Below are 12,262 nucleotides of genomic sequence, written 5' to 3'. Positions count from 1 at the left end.
CACTGTAACCATATAAGCATGGATCCAGTGGCCCCTCCTCTGGTCTACTTCTTCTGCATCAGGTACTGGACACAAGTGCAGGAGATAAGGAAGCACTACCTGCATACTATGCTCACAATCCCTACACAGCGCTACTAATGTGCCCATGTGAGGTACAAAGTCTTGCCCTCCTCTACTAAATGAATTGCATTCTTAGTAAGAATTATTCAGGTGGCCGGCAAAGGAAAGTAAAATTGACCTTCCCTCCCTCTCCATTTTTTTTTTTTTTTGTTATTTTGTACAAAGAAGACCTGAAAGGTTGTAGGTTTTTGGTTTTTGCTTGTTATTTTTTTACATATTAGGAATTCAGACCCTGTCTGGGCACGGATATTTTATGATATCCAGACAACTAGTGAAACAGCTGACAGCATGAGCCAAGAAACTTGAGCTATTGAGAGAGAAGGAATTTTTACTCAGACCATTTAAAACTGGTTTTTGCTTGTTTTCTTTAACAGCTATTTAACTGAAATAACTAATTAATATTTTGAATAAAGGAAGCCTTTATTAAATACTTGACACCTTCACCCTTTCAATTAAAATGTTAAAAGCCCACAGTAAACATCCCTTCTACTTCCTAGTGGTTCTCCCCCAAAAAATCAAGGATATATTTGTGATACTGGTAAGGTAAAAAAGAAAAAACTTCAAAAGATCATTTGAGAGCCCCTTTATATATCATTGAAAAGGCAAAAAGAGCACAAACCCAATTATACCAAAAGATCCTTTGCAGGTCACCTTTAAACAACTAGACAGGTGTGTCATAGAGAAAGAATAGTTTCCAAAATTGTGAATTAGACTACTAGTCAATCCCTAATTTTATAAAGAGAGGAAAATCTTTATTCAAAATGCAACATTCAAAATAAGCAGAAATTTAATTTGAGAAAACAAAGAAATGTTCTAGGATATAGTTCAGAAAACACAATCCTGTTTCCATACAAGGGTACACTAATAAGTTCAAATGAATTAAAATCAAAGCTGCTAGTATGTGGGGGGGTCTTCCTAAATTTTGTGGGTTTCTGCACCAGCTGTCCTAGTCCCCCAAACTTGATCTTCATAGTCTACACCTGCTGCAAGAACCACTCCATTTCACACCACCACCATATAAAGTTAAAAAACAAGTCTCACAAATATCATCTTTGAGGGAAGATTTCTGCTTTAAAAGCACATAAACTAGTGAGCCTTACTTTAGAATGGAAAATCATTCCAGGTGCAAATCTCTTTAGACCTTGTTTGTGAATAATTTTTAAAAGCATCCTTTTTAATCATTTAAGAAGAGAAGCAATAAGTACCCAGAGATCCAACAAGCTGCCTGACATCCATCACTTCACTTCCCAAATGATTGCGTTTTGCTTTGGGAGATATTTACTACTGTACCTGCAACCACTTGAAAGTTGCCCTCACAATGCCTCTGTTTTTTAATCATTGGTCTAAGTCCTTTAGAAAACAAATCATCTATCAAAGAATGGAGCAGTCCATAACTACTTTGTGAAATATTCTCCTGTTCTCCACCATCTATTCCATGTGGTGGCGTTTTGGTATTATTGGCACTATTGTGTAGAAATGTGCACACTTAATTTGATGATGATTTTGTAGTTATGTATTGAGAAAGTGCCCCTCCTTCCCTCCCAACAGAAGTGTCTCAGAAGGCTTAAAATGTAACACAATCACTGTGGTTGCCTGGTGTGAAAAGGAAGCCACACTACAGGAAAAATTCATAGTTCCCTTGAATGCCATGAAACCAAGCTCCACGGTTGTACCCAAGGAAAATTTGTGACCGGGGCATGGCCAATGGGTCCATGAATTGTGTGGCTCAACTAACCACAAACATGTGGGAAGGTACCTTGCACCGCTGCATCTTCTGCTGCAGCCCATATGTTCTAGCAGCAACCATGGCCCAGCTCCAGGGGTATGCCACATCCTGGGGTCAGGTCCCCCATACCAAACTCATCTTTTGGATTTAACACAATTGTGGGTGAGAATTTCACCCCAAAACAAAACTGGAATTTTTGTGAAATACTGCATGGTTTTCTGTGCTCTTCAATCTTGGAGTCTAACTTTTCACATTAGATTCTTGCCTTCAGCATTTTGACTCTCTTATATTTTCCTTTTTTAATAGAATTTGAGCTGATTTTTGTTTGAATAGTTTTACCCCCTTTTTAAAATGTTAACCTTAGTTCAGTGGATATTGTTAATTTTTTATTAATAATCTTTGATGGGTGCACAAAAGAGGTTCATTCATTTAAACTATCCAATAAGGAAACCATTACATAGGGGAACTAAAATCAACCAATCATGTTTGTTGCTGTCTAACTTCAAAATATTAGGTAGTTGTAGCCAAAAAGTGTGAATGTGCATAGCCTTTGTTTTAGATGAATTTTCTATGCATGGCAGTCAGCATTTATTTTCCTCTGTCACGAGTATTACTGAACAACGTGGGCTGTTTGGAAAGTCAGTGATCTAGCAGTTCATAGTTCAGGATTTTGAGTAGATCAGTCGTACTGGCAGTTCATGTTTTTCACACTGTCTCTTGTCAACGTCTGCCTTTTGCCACATCCCGATTTAGAGATGTGGGAATCCCATGTTTTAGATGATTAGCTCTTTGTAGGTGGTATCATTGCATGGGCTAACAAGCTCCTTGCAGAACATATTCTACCCTAAGCCCCATAGCCTGCACCAAACATCAAGCCTCCCAGTTTTCCTGTTATGCTACTGCAACTTGCCAACACTCTCCACTAATTATTGGCAGCAAATCACAATACTGATTGCAGCAAGAGCTCCCTCTCCTACATGTTAAGGAACAGTGGAGATTAAAAAAATATAAATGTGGTCACTCATGCCTTTATCACGTTCCTAGTGTGCCCAACTTCTCACAACCAAAGTGCTGAGATGCAGAAGTTACCTCTGAACTTAGCTTAAAACTTCATCAGACAAGAGTAGATTTCATTTTCTTTCATGAGCCTACCAGCAGCTATACTGATATGTTTGCTTTGTTTTCTGAATTGCAAGTCATTTTATATTGAAAATGAATATGCTTATTGTGTGGCATTGAATGAAGTGTTGGAAAAGGCTGTTTATTATGTGCTAATACAGTCACTGCTTACCAGTTAGATATTTCAGGGGCTGAACTGCAGCCAAAAGTTATGTTCAAGAATCATCTTAATTTTAATGTTATACTCACATGAAAACGGGGCTGTTTCTCTTGCTATTTCTGGGTTTCATTGAATTTTAGGGAAAAGGACAAATGGCACAATTGTTGTAATTGGAAAAGTGACTGTGATGGCAGCTAACTGACTGCTTTTCAGGTGCATCAAAACAACAGGATCCATTCTGTGACTCAGCTGATACACTTCCAGCTGTCTTGGTAAATCTATAGTGAATGAATAATTTTTATGTTCAAAAGGGATTTGCCATTCTATGGACATAGAAGATCACCCAGATGACCTGCCAAGAGAGGCAAAAATATAGCAATTAGTCTGTGATCATATGTAGCATTATTCATTTTAATGTGCCATTATATTTATACCTTCAATTTTTTTTAGCATTCTATGAACTTGAGGCAGTTCGGAGGAGAAAAATAAATCTCTCTCATGTATAGCAAAAACAATGTATAATTTACATTAAATGTAGACCACTACCATACCTTTTATTTCCTGTGCCTTTAACATATGTGAGTAGATAAACTTCCTCCCCTTTTCTTGGTGGTTTGATATCTTTACCTGCTGTCTAGTAACTCTGATGTCCTTCTTCAATATGGAAACATTTGACATAAGAACATTTGAGACTATTTGGGCTAGTGTGTATGTTTCACCCAGTGGGGCATTACCCATTCAAGAATGTCATATTCTTCATAAGATCATAAAACACAAATTTGCTTTCTGCCATCTCCATTTGTGGGACTGCTCGTAAAGCAATTAGAAATATTGCTACACAAATGTCATTCTGTTTACCCAATACAGGCTCCATCCTGCATCTCTTGTTCACTCACAACTCCCATTCACCTGACAATTATTTGAGAAGGAGTTTGGAGAGTACAGAGAATGCAGAACGAGGACCTTCACAGGGGTGTATGCTGGTGTAAGCCAGTGTCTTTTCGGCAACCAGAGAAATGTAGCGTTTTCCCAACTTCTTTCTAGTGAAAACACTGAGCGTGCTTAGCACTTTAACAAGTTTCAGAGACACAAGTGTCAGACTGTATAATTGCATCTCATCTAATTTTGACACTTAACAACTAATATTTTATGAAGTATGAATCTCAATAGTATCTATATGCTTTGATTCTGATATACCAATCAACAGCAAAACTGAACGGTGAACAGCCAGGTTTACACACAAAAAATCACATTTTTTTTTAAAAAGGTTCCTTATTTTGATTTTGTTCACTATTTCTAGAACATTTTCAACATTAAAATATTTTTCTACCTGGTTATCTGAGGCTTATCTCTCTTCACCAACCAGAATAGTCTGCAGCCTTCTACACTATGAAAGACAACAGAACTTCACATATATTGGCTTTGTACCTGCCTAATAATGCATTATTGAAATTTTCAGCAAAGCCATAAAGCCTTTTATTTTATATGAGTTTGTGTAATTAAATTAGAAACTTCAGGTGTAAAGGAGTCTCCCTATCCACCATTTTACTCTCATTCTCTCTGATTCCTGGGGGTTCATAGTTGCCTTTTTGAAGCTACAGAGTTATCTCTTTAAACCAGTGCAGTCTAAGAGCTGTGTTAGATTCTATTTATGGAGTATAGCATTTGACTGTGGAAGGTTCACTTTGGTAAGGAGGTGTAACATATGTCATTAGGGACATGGACACTTGGAAATAGGATTGGTAAGAAGACTAAAAACCAAGATGGTACAAGTAAAAATATAAAAATTTGGCATCAAAATCTGGTCTAGAATGGTTGGGGTTTTGTTTTGTTTTTAAACTTTTGTCCTTTATATGTTATTTTGCAGAAGAGGACTTTGGGGACTGTCAGACCACATGGGGAATTTTAGAAATATATCACTCAGCAATCATTTTATAAAGTTGAACTTCTAAATGCACTATGATTTATTACAAAACATATTTTCTTCTGCTTGCAGACATGGTGGTTCCATTTTGTGATAAGTTAAATTAAACAGTTAATTTGTTGCACTGCATAGCTGCATGAATTCATCAAGTGTACATATTTACCTGTGCTACATTATTTTGGGTTTTGTATTTGAATTTGCAGTATTGATTATTTTTGTATTTTACTTTGCCTCTGTTATTGGAATTGTAATAGACATAATTTATACATATGATTTTACAACTGTTTTGCAACCGAAAAGTCTTCTTTAAAGTTTAAAGTTTTATTGATGGAAACTCATTAAAATGGTATAAGAATTATATTAACAATTGTTTTGTGTTTTAATGCTCTCTGTACATAAATATATGTCTATTTATCTGTTTAATGGTGCTTGTGTCTTGCAATTTTGGATACATTTTAGAATAAAGTTTCATTTTACAAGAATAAGTTGTATTTTCAAAAGCTATGTCAAAACAATATTTTTTCAAGAACAACTACAAGTATAGTTGTAAAATATGAATGTTTTCATTGTTTTTAATTTCAGGCACTCAAATATTCGTTTCAATAATATATGAGTGTTTACTGTTAACGCTGCATTACTATATGTTGTGGCAGCATTGAGTTATTTCAATAATTGTTAACCCATCACCCAAAAGAGCCATTGCCAAAATGTGTCCTGCAGTTGCTGAAGCCATCTGTAACAAAGGATTTTTAAGAGCCTTTCGTATGTATTGCATCGTGACTATCACTGCTTTTTGGCTGTAATTTTCCAAGGTTTAGTGGAACTTTGATCCAACCTTTATCTGTTTAGATATAGCACATTTTGAAAGGGGTTGTGCAGGTGGGCTTGAACTAAAACTCCAGATTAGAATATCCCTGAATTTTGAGGATGTTTAGGTTCAAACCAGAGGTTCAAACCTAGCCCCTAGTTCTCCAAAGAGTTAACCCAACCTCCTCCGCATCCCTTGGAATAACTTCTAACTGGGTGAAATTCTCATCTGGAGCCAAATGTTGCTGTTTGGGCCTATCACTGGTTTAACTGTGTAACTGTAAGACTAAGTACTGTTGCTCTGGCCAGACTTGTTTTCTAGCTCTAAGAAAAGGAGTACTTGTGGCATCTTAGAGACTAACCAATTTATTTGAGCATAAGCTTTCGTGAGCTACAGCTCACTTCATCGGATGCATACTGTGGAAAGTGTAGAAGATCTTTTTATACACACAAAGCATGAAAAAATGGGTGTTTACCACTACAAAAGGTTTTCTCTCCCCCCACCCCACTTTCCTGCTGGTAATAGCTTATCTAAAGTGATCACTCTCCTTACAATGTGTATGATAATCAAGGTGGGCCATTTCCAGCACAAATCTATTCAGGGGACACCATCACAGGGCCTAATAACATCAGCCACACTATCAGAGGCTCGTTCACTTGCACATCCACCAATGTGATATATGCCATCATGTGCCAGCAATGCCCCTCTGCCGTGTACATTGGTCAAACTGGACAGTCTCTACGTAAAAGAATAAATGGACGCAAATCAGATGTCAAGAATTATAACATCCATAAACCAGTCGGAGAACACTTCAATCTCTCTGATCACGCGATTACAGACATGAAAGTTGCGATATTACAACAAAAAAACTTCAAAACCAGACTCCAGCGAGAGACTGTTGAATTGGAATTCATTTGCAAATTGGATACAATTAACTTAGGCTTGAATAGAGACTGGGAGTGGCTAAGTCATTTTGCAAGGTAACCTATTTCCCCTTGTTTTTTCCTAACCCCCCCCCCCCCAAGACATTCTTGTTAAACCCTGGATTTGTGCTGGAAATGGCCCACCTTGATTATCATACACATTGTAAGGAGAGTGATCGCTTTAGATAAGCTATTACCAGCAGGAGAGTGGGTTTGTGTGTGTGTGGGGGGGGAGAAAACCTGGATTTGTGCTGGAAATGGCCCAACTTGATTATCATACACATTGTAAGGAGAGTGATCACTTTAGATAAACTATTACCAGCAGGAGAGTGGGGTGGGGGGAGAGAAAACCTTTTGTAGTGGTAAACACCCATTTTTTCATGCTTTGCATGTATAAAAAGATCTTCTATACTTTCCACAGGTTTCAGAGGAACAGCCGTGTTAGTCTGTATTCGCAAAAAGAAAAGGAGTACTTGTGGCACCTTAGAGACTAACCAATTTATTTGAGCATGAGCTTTCGTGAGCTACAGCTCACTTCATCAGATGTTTACCGTGGAAACTGCAGCAGACTTTATATACACACAGAGAATATTCTCTGTGTATATAAAGTCTGCTGCAGTTTCCACGGTAAACATCTGATGAAGTGAGCTGTAGCTCACGAAAGCTCATGCTCAAATAAATTGGTTAGTCTCTAAGGTGCCACAAGTACTCCTTTTCTTTTTGCGTATACTTTCCACAGTATGCAACCGATGAAGTGAGCTGTAGCTCACGAAAGCTTATGCTCAAATAAATTGGTTAGTCTCTAAGGTGCCACAAGTACTGCTTTTCTTTTTGCGAATACAGACTAACGCAGCTGTTACTCTGAAACTTTTCTAGCTCTAATGGCTTTATTTTACAGAAGATTTACCCACATCACACACAGAGCTCATCTTTTATTAACACGTTCCTAACTCCTCCTGCCACACTTTCTCTGAAAATACTCTACTGTGTCTTGTACTTCACAGCACTCCTGGGATATGCTATTGTGCAGTACAAAGCTCTTACAATCATGTTGCTTCAATTACAAAGTCATGTTATCAGGGGATGAAAATCTACTAGCTAGTACACTTTTTTTTTTTAGCTGTATATAAAATTGCACCTCTGTTTTTTGTTTAGTTTTTTTTTCAGGTCTGTGCAGAAAGCTGCAAACTTATCAGGTGAGAATCATGTCTTGACATGTATAAACTTATAAAACTGCTTCTGAATGGCAATGACTTCCGAAATCTGTTAACCACAGTGTTAAGTCTTAATTTGCTTTAATTCACTACCAGTTCACGGTCCAAAATATCCAATTCCTCTAATTCCAAGGTCCAAAATGTCCAATTCCTCTAAATCCACCTCTAATTCCACCACTGGCCACCTCTTGCAGTAGTCTTGACTTTGCCATGTTTAAGGCTCTCTTTTAATGATTCCAATATTTGAGTTCAGTAAATAGAAACACGGGCCTCTCAAACTGTGGTCCACAGAGTCCTCCTTGCTCACGTCTGCTAGCTCCACCCCTTTTGTTCACACAACTGAGAGGAAGGATGGTACAGTGGCCCTACCCTGTGCCATAGGAGACTTGGGTTCAAGTCCTACTCTGCTGCAGATATCCTATGTGACCTTGTGCAAATCACACAGTTTTGCTGTGCCTAGTTTCTTGATGGTGCTAATATACTCTGAGAGGGGCCATATAAATGCCTAATAGACAGAGAAGAGTTCAGTTTCTTTTTGTAGATACGAAGAAAGAGAAACAAGCCTGGGAGCCTCCAGCAGGGGCTGCCGTGAAATAAGAAGATGCAGGGAGAGGAACAGCCAGCAGGAAGAAAGAGACCCCAATAAATTACCTCAGCAGACAGTGGCAAAGTGGAAAAGCAGGAGAAAGGAAATCTATGAGAGCGGAGGAAACTAATCTGTCTTTACGGTTATTTATTGTACACATGCATGTTAGCCAAGTATTATTGTACTCACAAGGAAGGTTTGGGAAGACTAATGGAATTATGGTAGAGGAGGTGGAGGGGTAAATGGCCTACTGGACTATCTTATTCCTTGGAAGTTGTCCCCACTAAAAAATCTATGAGAACTCATGACTCAGCACCTCCTGTACTTTTGTCAGAGCTTCCTTACCAGCTGTGTCCCATAGGCTCAGACATAAGAATATAAGAATGTCCACTCTGTGTGAGACCAAAGGTCCATCTAGCCCAGTATCCTGTCTTCCGAAAGTGGCCCATGCCAGTTGCTTCAGAGGGAATGAACAGAACAGGGCAATTATCAAATAATCCATCCCCTGTTGTCCAGACTCAGATTCTGGCAATCAGAAGTTGCATCTTGGCTAATAACCATTGATGGACCTATCCTCCATGAGCTTAGCTAATTCTTTTTTGAACACAGTTAATACTTTTGGCCTTCACAATAACCCCTGGCAACAAGTTCCACAGGTTAACTGTGCACTGTGTGAAGAAGTACCTCCTTATGTAACTAACCGTGACAATAGAGAGTTATTAATGGTGTCACCATTAGGTCCAATCACTAACATGCACCTTTCTGACTGGGAAAAAGGTCTATTGCCCAGAAGCCAGGAACACAAAGCAGAGGTAATATATGGGCAAGTTAAGTGTCAGGTTTCATGTAATCCAGACCAGGGCAACAGGAGAGTGTGGAGGCCCACTGAGTGACAGACAGTGGCACAGCAGTATTGAATTGCCACTCAGAGACGTAAGTATCCAACAGGGCTAAGTGGGAATGGAGCAACAAGAACTGAGGGGGGCAGGGAAAAGGAGAAGAGGCTGAGTTGAACTACAGAACTGGGCTGTTAGTTGGAGGACAGAAGAGGGGCTAGTTGATGTCAGCTGGGCTCCCAGGACCAACTGTTCTCGCTGCCCTGAGCTTGAGCCAGGGAGTGAATTGGCCTCTGGAAGCAAGGCTGCCAGGGTACAGTGGGGAACATATGCTGGTGTTCCCAGTACCCTGTGATGAGGGCACTGGATTGTCTGTGTGTCTGCTAGCAGCATGGGCTGCAGCAGAGCATTCTGCTTCTGTATTGCCTCCAGGAATTGCTTCTGCATCTCCCTATCTTCCTCCACAGTGGTTTTTGCCATGGCAATGCTATCTCTGGCCACTGTGGTGCTTTTTCTGGCCATTTCAAAGCTCTCTTTGGATAGCTCCCTGTTTTTTGGTTTTTGCTCTCTGACATCAAATACAATCCCCAACTCTCAGTTGTTTTCAATTTTGGGGAGAAGTCTGCAAAGATTTCCCACCGAGTTCTCTGCTTCTTCCTCAACTCAGCCAGACACCTGGCCATCGGGAAAGGTTCTGTTCTTGTGGGTCTGGCCACTGTAGGTGCCATGGCTGGGGGAATAGGGAAAAATAAACCCTCAGAGGTCATATTTCCACAGCTGGACTGTTTCCTGGCATCCTTTGTTTTAATGTACATTCTCCTGACCTGTTTACTCGAGCTAGCACTAATCAGTGCCTTGGTTAGGACTCCTCATGGACATCTGCTTTGCAATGTCTTCAAAGGCATCTTTCTTTCTTCCAGAGGCTAGCCCCTAAAACTTGCTACACCGATGCTTCTCCCCAGATGGCAATGAGATCCAGGGCTCTGCACAGCTCCAAGTGGCTGCTCGAGGCACATTATAAAGCTTCTGAGTTACATCATAGCAATGTTGATATACTCAAATCCAGGAGCAAATGAGCAAATTATGGCCACATACCAGTTTTGAAACAGGGAAGGGAACATCAGGTCAACTGGACACCAGAGCAGTGGAGGGCACACAGGGAAACAGGTCAGTAACAGACACCTGCAAAGCAGTGTGGGATAGCAGATGGAGGACTGCCAAAGTAGTGCACTTCAGCATTGTATGCACATGAACAGTAGACTGAACTAATTCAGTTCACAGCACTTTGGAAAATGATTCCAGAGCTCATGATAAAGCTGGTGTTAGTGTGCTGTAATGAATTCTGTCATGTGTACCAGGGTATTTTTGCACTGGAGAAACTTGAGTTAATGTTGATTAACTTTTCCATGTAGACAAGCTCTCATTCTAGTTGGGTAGTCAACTATTTTCCATATTTCATTGCTATGCCCAAAGTGGTGGCAACTATCTGCACTCTTGATAGGGATCCTATAGAGCTATGCCCCTTCTTGAAGTGGAACCCATACTTCCTACAGATCATGGCCTCTTTCCAATGACTCCCCTTCCTAAAAACTAGAGGATACATAGAGTTCTGAGACATGTTCTTAAACTAAAAGCCTTCCCTTACCTCAGAAGTAACTAGAGAAGTTATCTGTTTTGGTTTTTTTCAGGACCCTTCTACACAGAATAAAAGAGCTCTTCCTGTTGCTCACCCAGCACATTACTACTCCAGGGAATTCTGGAAGGGTTATATGTGAGCAGATTTAGGCTTTACATTGCTTTGTGAGTCCAACAGTTATGCGGCTTCTAATCTCACAGCAGACAACAGATATCTTATGGACCAAATCTTTGATCAACAGGGCCAAATTAGATGCTGGTGAACAATACCAGTGAGGGAACAAATAATAATCTTGGTGAAAGCTTGGATAATAAGGATAACTCAGTAAATTTGGAAACTATTTTATAGATTATAGACAGAGTCAGGCAAAAGACAAGTTATCCCTTAAATTATTCCAACAAGGATTCATTCAAACAATAATAACTTTGGGAGGACATTCATCTTTACCAAGGCTACTTTACTAAGGCAAGAAATTTCATATTTGTTCCATTCCCCCAAGTCTTTTACTATTCCACATTGGAGGGTAATTTGCCATAAAAAGATGTTTGTGTGCTATTTTGTGTTCTAATCAGAAGGCATTGTGATGCTGTGATGCTTCCTGGGGCACCTAGGGTTATCAAGCACTTCCCTACCACCCACTCAGGGGTTGGATTGTGCCTATCACTAACCTAGAGAGAGAGAGGGAGAGAGCGTGGCCTGCACAGGCCTGGAAGGCCATGTCTGTGTTGCCTATGGCCAGTGGGGTTGGGGACCTGGCACATTATAAAGCTGACCCCCATAACCAAGGCTTCCTCACTCTGCGGGCAGGTGGTAGTGAGGTGCCTCACAACCCTGGGTGCCCCCAGGAAGTATCACAGATGCCTTTTACCAAAGGCCTGTTTTCATATTACTACAAATGGTTCCACTGCCAAAGAAAACAACGGGGGGAATAATGGGCAACACTGCATCATACCCCTAGACAATTTAGGCCACAAAAAATAAAAAATCACCCTTTTATCCAGACCAATTTTGAACAAATTTTTTTAAATTCCTGTCACTGAGGCCCTCTCCATTTGCAACATTCATTAATAATCAGGAATTTATCCCTAGGAAATATCAAAGTGACTATTCATTGTGGGTAAGAGCTGAAAGTGCTCAGTTCCGCAGTTGTTCCTATGTCCTGATTGGAAATCATACCAACAGATATGTAATAATATACGTAATATAAAAA

The sequence above is a fragment of the Caretta caretta genome, chromosome 5, assembly GCF_965140235.1.
Source record: "Caretta caretta isolate rCarCar2 chromosome 5, rCarCar1.hap1, whole genome shotgun sequence".
Lineage (NCBI taxonomy): Eukaryota > Metazoa > Chordata > Testudines > Cheloniidae > Caretta > Caretta caretta.
Note: the sequence above shows the minus strand (reverse complement) of the source record.